The sequence below is a fragment of the Poecilia reticulata genome, linkage group LG16, assembly GCF_000633615.1.
Source record: "Poecilia reticulata strain Guanapo linkage group LG16, Guppy_female_1.0+MT, whole genome shotgun sequence".
Taxonomy (NCBI): Eukaryota; Metazoa; Chordata; class Actinopteri; order Cyprinodontiformes; family Poeciliidae; genus Poecilia; species Poecilia reticulata.
Window position 1 is genome coordinate 17,903,022 of NC_024346.1, and position 7,112 is coordinate 17,910,133.

The 7,112-nt window shown below is 39.3% G+C and overlaps 1 protein-coding gene and 1 long non-coding RNA gene across 2 annotated transcripts in view; both read right to left on the bottom strand.

Moving 5' to 3' along the window:
* The window catches only part of jazf1b (JAZF zinc finger 1b), a 17,080-nt gene that overhangs the window by 5,909 nt on the left and 4,059 nt on the right, over positions 1-7,112 (bottom strand). The window lies entirely within an intron of this gene.
* LOC108167032 (uncharacterized) overlaps positions 1,289-7,112 on the bottom strand; it is a 9,608-nt gene continuing 3,784 nt past the window's right edge. The window contains exons 2-3 of the long non-coding RNA XR_001777426.1: positions 5,534-5,629; positions 1,289-5,444 (exon numbers count right to left, since the gene is read on the bottom strand). This is a non-coding gene — a long non-coding RNA (uncharacterized LOC108167032). The remainder of the gene's footprint in view (positions 5,445-5,533; positions 5,630-7,112) is intronic.

Genomic DNA, 7,112 nt, shown 5'->3' on the forward strand with positions numbered 1-7,112 from the left:
TTTTTTTTTTTTTTTTTTTCCTTTTTTTTTTATTAGCTTTTACCACTTCAACAGCTTCTCCTTTTAAGGTTGATGTATCTAATAAAAACCAATAAAACAATCTAATAAAATATAATCTAATCATTAAAAAAGTACATTCACAAAAGAAGCGTTCCATACACCTGAGCAAGGCGGTCCTGTGCTAAAAGTAATTGATCTTGTTGAGCTCGTAGATTGTTAAAGCATTTTTATCTAGAGGAACAATCTTTATTCTTTATTTCCTAGTCCACATAAATTCAATCCATGAATGATTAAGGCATACATATGGTTTCACACTACAGCATTTAACAAATTTTAAACAGAAGACATTATGCAATGGCGTAGTAGTAGACAGTCTTTCCTATACAACCTTGTTCACTGCAAAAGATAATTGCTAAAGAAGCTGATTGGTTGATCTGGGATCTTTGAACAATCATTGGGAAGCTGCATGGAAGGAAAATGTGTGAAGAAATATGTCACACAGGCAACAGTTAAAACTGCACCCTTTACAGGAATGAACTATCTGGACTTTGAACCTTCTCCCTCTGTCAAAGGCAGGCTGGTTCAATGACCATGTGATTGTGTGGACAGCAACCTGGCCTGGCCTACACTCTACATGAAAATGAGAGACATCAGACAGCCCAAAAAACTGAAAACAAGCTGAAGGATCCTATCAAAGTAACCGAGCCTCTGATTACTTTCATGCCACACCACTCAGATGTCATAATTCATGTAAAAGGAGCCCCAACCAAGTACTCCACACTATGTACAATGTATGAGACTCTATTGGTCTCTATTTGTCCTACATTTTATTTTAATCTTCTGAAAACCTTTTTCTTTTTTATCATCTGTAAACCATAATCATAAAAAGTGACAGAAATAAATGTTTAACCTTTATCTCAGTCAGTTTCACTTTCTGAATTGAAAACAGTGCTTTCTCTTTGTACTCAAATGTCAGATTTTCTGAGTTCCCAATTGGGACACCAACAAAAAAAATATCCCTGAAGTCCAAATTCTGAGGAGATTGCTGAGCAACCCTGACCCTATCTAATATGGCTGCAAGCATACAGAAACTAGCATATACTCTAAACCAGGGGTCACCAACTCCAGTCCTCGAGGGCTACCGTCCTGCAACTTTTAGATGTGTCTCTGCTCAAACACACCTGGATCAAATAAACTGCTCATTTCCAGCCTATTGCAGAGAGGAATGAATGCTGGTGAGGAAATTCAGACATTTTGGAGCAGAGGTGAATCTAAAAGTTGCAGGATGGTAGCCCTTGAGGACTGGAGTTGGTGACCCCTGTTCTAGACTAAGACCTTTGTTGAACGAGTATGTGTAATCATGTTCTGTTTTGTGTATGAAAGCATAGAACAGAAATAAACATAGCATTGGTTTGTATTGGGAATAGCATTTAGAATTGAAACTATTCTGATCCGAAGTCACCTTTCATGATCAAACTGCTCCCAACTCATGTGATGGCATTCCCAGCTCAAATGTCCAAGTTACAAAACAGTTACAAAGTTACAAAACAGATGGATTGCTAATCATTTTGGTATTGACTACAATTATCAACACCAGGTGATAAAAGTGAATTTCTCTCCATTTTCTGTGTTCAAACACACAAAAAACACATAAATAACCAATAAATAACAGCTCTATGTGGGCCATCACTTCAGTACATTCCCTACAATCTATATGCAATCCATTATTGAGATGCAAAGACAACACACCACTTTAACATGTCTGCAATCAATGTGAGGGACGATTTGTTTTGGTATAAACTACTATAACCAATGCAAGATAATGACAGTACGTCTCTCCATTTTAAGATATTTCACAGTGTCATTTGTTTAATGAGATGCAATTGGTCAGAAGTGCTTTGTTTATAGTTTTTCTTGCCAGCAGTTTTCACTTAGTTCTATGTGTGCAGCCATAAGTGTGAGACTGGAGTAATATATGGACAATCAGAAGCGCTAACAAATAGTTTAAACAGAAAGCCAGAGTGAATACTCAACACAGGACTAATAGGCAAACTCCCACCTTCCCAGTCAAGACCATGACCATAATGAAAATTTTTTTTTTCTGAATTCTACCTTGTAAACTTGGATTTCCAAGTATAAAACAAACTCACTATATTTCCTCTGTTATGGGTATTTAAAGTATTAGTGAGAGAATCCAGCCTCTTTAGATTGACAGACTGTTGCGTATATAAAATAATGCACACCGAGGTGTTTTCAGAACATTCAGAAACACAATTCACCAATTTTTTAAAGCGACAGACTTCGTGGCCTAACTATAAAGTCTTCTCTGTTCCCCTTGTAGCAACACAATTTTATTACAGAACATCAAGTAAATGACATCTCACTATTTCTAGGTCCTTAAAATGCTGCCCTGCAGAAACCAAATTGCACACATATGCGCATACACTCCACACATTGTATGTTTTCGCTTTCTCAGCTCCACACATCCATCCTGCTCGGTGGTGCTAAATGTACAACAATAGCCAATCTCCACACCCTGAGGTGAAAGCGTGACTGACTTCAATCACTCTTCCCTCTGTTATGGGAGAAGAAAGACAGCCCATAAAACAACACTTTGTACCACTTCCCAGCTGAGCCTCCCTGCTCGCGTCTCTGACAGTGTTGCTGTGAAAGACTGCTCAGCCCCATGGGGCTCAGTCCATTGCTTGGTTTAATCCAGCTCATTTACCAGGAGCCATTTATTAGGCCATTGATTTTTAAACTATTATCATCGAATAAATTATAACATTAATAACACTGCAAGTTTTGTTTAATGTTGGAATCATTTTCTCTCACTGTACTGACAGTTGCAATGAGAGAAAAAAAAACTAATTAAAGGTTTTGTGTGAAGAGGTTGTAATTAAATCACTCTTTTCGGCAGAATTGCCTTAGTTTGCCAAATTGTGTAGTAATATATATATTTTTTTTCAAATCCTCAGCTAGGCTGCTGAGGATCATATTACGGTACATAATATCAATACATTGACTAGGACACTCAAATCTTCATTTAGTTTTTAAAACATTTTTATGAGGCATTTAGTTTTGGTATTGTTTCAGACTGTTATCCATGCTTGAGCTTAATGTCATGATCTGATTGATGAATGTTCTTCTTCGGGATCTTCTGGCCACAAATGTAATCATGCTCTGATCCATTATAGCAAGTCACTGAGAAGCTGAAGCAGCAAAGCACTCCCAGACCATCAAATTACCACAACCACGTGTCAAGTTGTCAGTAAAATGCTCTTTTTTATCTGGAATTTTGATAGTTTTTCACCAGATTTAATGGAATTCATACATTTCAAAAGTTCCACAAAATCCACAGAATATTAGGCCGCATTAGACCAATGGTCGTTGGCATCATTAAGATTCTTTTTAGAGGAAGTGTGAGAAGGGCCTTTGCATTATTTTTGATTAGCAGTAGTTTTTTTTTTTTGCCTTTGGGCTCTTCAATGGAAATCCTTTTTTGCCCTGTATTGTGTTTTTTTGTGACCTGCTGGATGTGTGTCCTTGGGACGATCCATTTGTGGATAATGGCTCTCACTGTGGGTTTGAGTCCCAAAGACTTAGAAATGGTTTTGTAACTCTTTCCACACTTTGCTTCCCATCTGTTCCTGCATTTTTGTTTTCAAATGGGGACATGTGGTGTTGCTTTTTTAAATTTTTGTTTTTGAATCTTTTACGCTATTTAAGTGATTTCTTGATAATACCAGTTAAAATAGTAATCCTGCCAGGATTTAGCGACTGGGATTGAACCCAGCTTTTGAGAGAAAAAAGAAAACCTTCATCTGTCTATTAGCACGTACAAGTTTTTTGAGGCCATTATTAAAGCAATGTTAGTGCTGGCGTTGAAGAACTTTAAAATTTCTAATTGTAGTTTCTTGAAACTATACAGGTCTTAACCTAAGACTACAGATGGTTCTCTGAAGGCCATGTGCAAGCGTTTCATTAATCGTGGATTTATCCCTGGTGTGAAGGACAGCACATTTTACTCTACTTTCCAACGATGTCATGAAAACAAAGAGTTGGAGGCACGCATTCATTATGACACTAGTCCCATGCCAAAAGCCAGAGGCAACCCTGAGACTGCTCAGAGCTTTGCAGTAATGGCATGCGTGTGTGCAAGAGTGCACAAGAAATCCCTCCAAAAATCCCTAATGAGTCTCAAGCTGTGGATTGGCGGCCAGCTCAAACAGCAGTGGATCGGTCCGTTCCCACACACCGTAAATCACAAAAGCCTCAGGTGGGGACTGCAAAAGAAGGCCTGCAGGGACCACATCCCCCTCCCCCACAGCCTCTAGTGTTCTTTTAGGGCCACCATGAGTCAAGGATCAGGAGGAAGGTGCCTCAATTGGAGATGGGAACCCCTCTAATCAAACTACACAGGTGGTCCACCATGGTGGGCAACGATTAGAAGGCTTCTGGGAAACAAAGAGTTAGTGTAAGTCAGTGTAATCTGTACTTATGTCTACACATATGTGCCGATGTTGTAGGGCTTACATAAAGAAAAAATATAATGACACCCAACAGAGCAGCTATTTTAATCTAAAGCAGATTTTTATTATTTATCGCAAACATTTACGGGCCATTCGCACTTGACAATCAATTCGTGCACGAGGGCTTAACGAAGCGATATTAATGATTGTTCCTATCTGGCCTCAACCATAATTGTCCCAGTTTTATCTAAATTTTGACTGGTTCTTTTTGCACCACTTCGATGACTTTCTGTTTGTGTTTTCTGTTCTACCTGATGGCATCCTGTCCCCTTAACAATTATCGTCACCCTTTGCAAACGCGCATGCAAACGCCTTGAAATAAATCGCTCACAGTGAGCTGAGGTGTAGATTCGTTTTTTGTTTATTTTTTCTTTTGGCCTTTTAATAATACATTTGGTATTTGAATGGAAGGTTCTCATGTCTTTCCCATTTTGAGAGGTTATAGAAAATAATCCTGCTTGTCAAGTCATACGCACTCCACACCAGACAAACTGGAGGTCATAGGTTATTAACAAAAAGTTACTAAATGCTTTGAAAAAAACGGTAAGCATAAGTCAAGTGCATTTTTGGATGTTGAAGGTAGGACTTTTCAATTTTTTTTTCACTGTGTGTGTATGTTGTGTGATTTTTTTTCAGTGAAATTTAAATTACTACATGCTAGTTGTGATTGGATTTGTGGCTGTAGGGTGTAAGCGCAGGCCAAATGATCCAGTAACACTTAACAAAAAGGGTCTCTGTGGTGGTCCGCATTAGAACGCTTGCACGGCACACCTTCCTCAGGCAGCGGCGGAAGTGACGCCTGCGAGCCTCTCATTAGAAACATCCTCCACCAGACTAGCGTCCTCACTCTTGTGTGCACACCAGACGCACAGTCCCCTCTCTCATTTCCACCAGCATCTGGCTGCTCCACCCCTGACAGTCAAATGCACCGTGGGGCAGAGGTGAGTGGTGAGCATTATGGTGACATGTTTATGGCGACTGTGAGCTGCAGGGAACATTACCAGGAGTGGTGGCACAGGTAATTCATTACAATGTGACCTCTGAGAAGGAAATGAAACGGAGACAAGCTCCATGTGAAAGCCGCTCTTTGGTGGTTTCTGGGGAGACATGGAGGGAATAAAATGATTCATTATAAGTTTGACACACACACAGCAACCTATACAGCCCATGCGCAAATGCAGAATCCCTCACTGTTGGATCTTTCTAAGTGCTTTATCAACCATGTAAAAAAAAAAAAGAAGCTATTTTATTGTGTACCATTTTTAAACTTCATATTACGAACATTAGAAAAGTCTCATGAGCCTGACATTAATGTTGACAGGCATAAAAATAAAATATTAAAGGAGATAATAATTGGCAATTCCATTAAAACTTTTTGAAATTGAATATCACTGCAGATTTATCACAATAAAAAAACACATAATTCTAGTGTTGCAAAGCTCTAAAAGGTTATGAAGTTTCTGCAACAAAAGCGTATTCTCTATAAAATCAAATTAGCTTGGTTTTATGGAAACCAAAGTATTGTTTGGCCTTGTAAGCAGAAACAATATGCGAAAACATGTAAATAAGGAAAACAGGTGTTTACTGTTGCAATGAATCTATGCAACTGCAGCGATCAACACCAGCAAAGATTCTGCAGTAAAACCAGGAAGCAACAAAAGAAATGCTTATGGCAACAAAACCAATGGCAGAAATATAATCACACTGAAATTCTAAGCTGCACAATGTTTTTTTTCTTTTTTCAGGTAATAGATTCCCCGCCCCCACAGAGAGGCAACAGTGGGGGACTGGGGAAATGTAATTAGCCCCACCAGGTGCACAGATCAGGGAACTAGTTACTGTTTAACAAATTTATTACTTCCGCACTTTTCTTTTTGTTTTTTTGAATGACTTCAAGTTGTTGGGGAAATAAAAACAAAGCTCAATAAGCCTCCAACAGGACTGGCAACAAACAGACTTTGTTGTGTTTCTGAGCTTGCTGCCCATTTCAAGCTTCTGCTACTGACCCCTCCGGCTACCTGCTCACAGGTCAAACAACACATTCGCAGCATCCTTCTGGTCTAAAGCTGACTGAGCACACGGGGGACATGGGCATAGTTTAAATTCTACTATGTTCAAATTCAGATTAAAAGCACCTTTAAAAAATACCAACTTTTAAGCAAGTATTAAATATATTTTTTAATCCTGTGAGCAGAAAATCATCATAAATAAAGGCGTCAATCTATCTACCTGTCTGTCTATCACAATTATTATAAAAGAGGTTTGACAAAATAGTGCATTCAGAGGGATAGCTCCCAATCAACAGACGAGCAGCGCCCTCTCTTGTTCACAGGCCCATTCAGCAGTCTGCCCACAAAGCTCATGTACAAGAATGTATGCTTATTATCAGGCGCCTAATTACAATGGGGGAATGTGCCTTAAGCAGCAGGCCACCAGATGAGGAGGAAGACATGCCAAATCAAGCACCCCCTCTGTAATTATGCATCACAGGCACTTGGCACAACGCGCAAGATTTCGCACTTCTCTGAGTGTGTGCAGGGCGGCAGAGAGGGGAGAGGATAGAGGTGGGTGGGGGTCGGA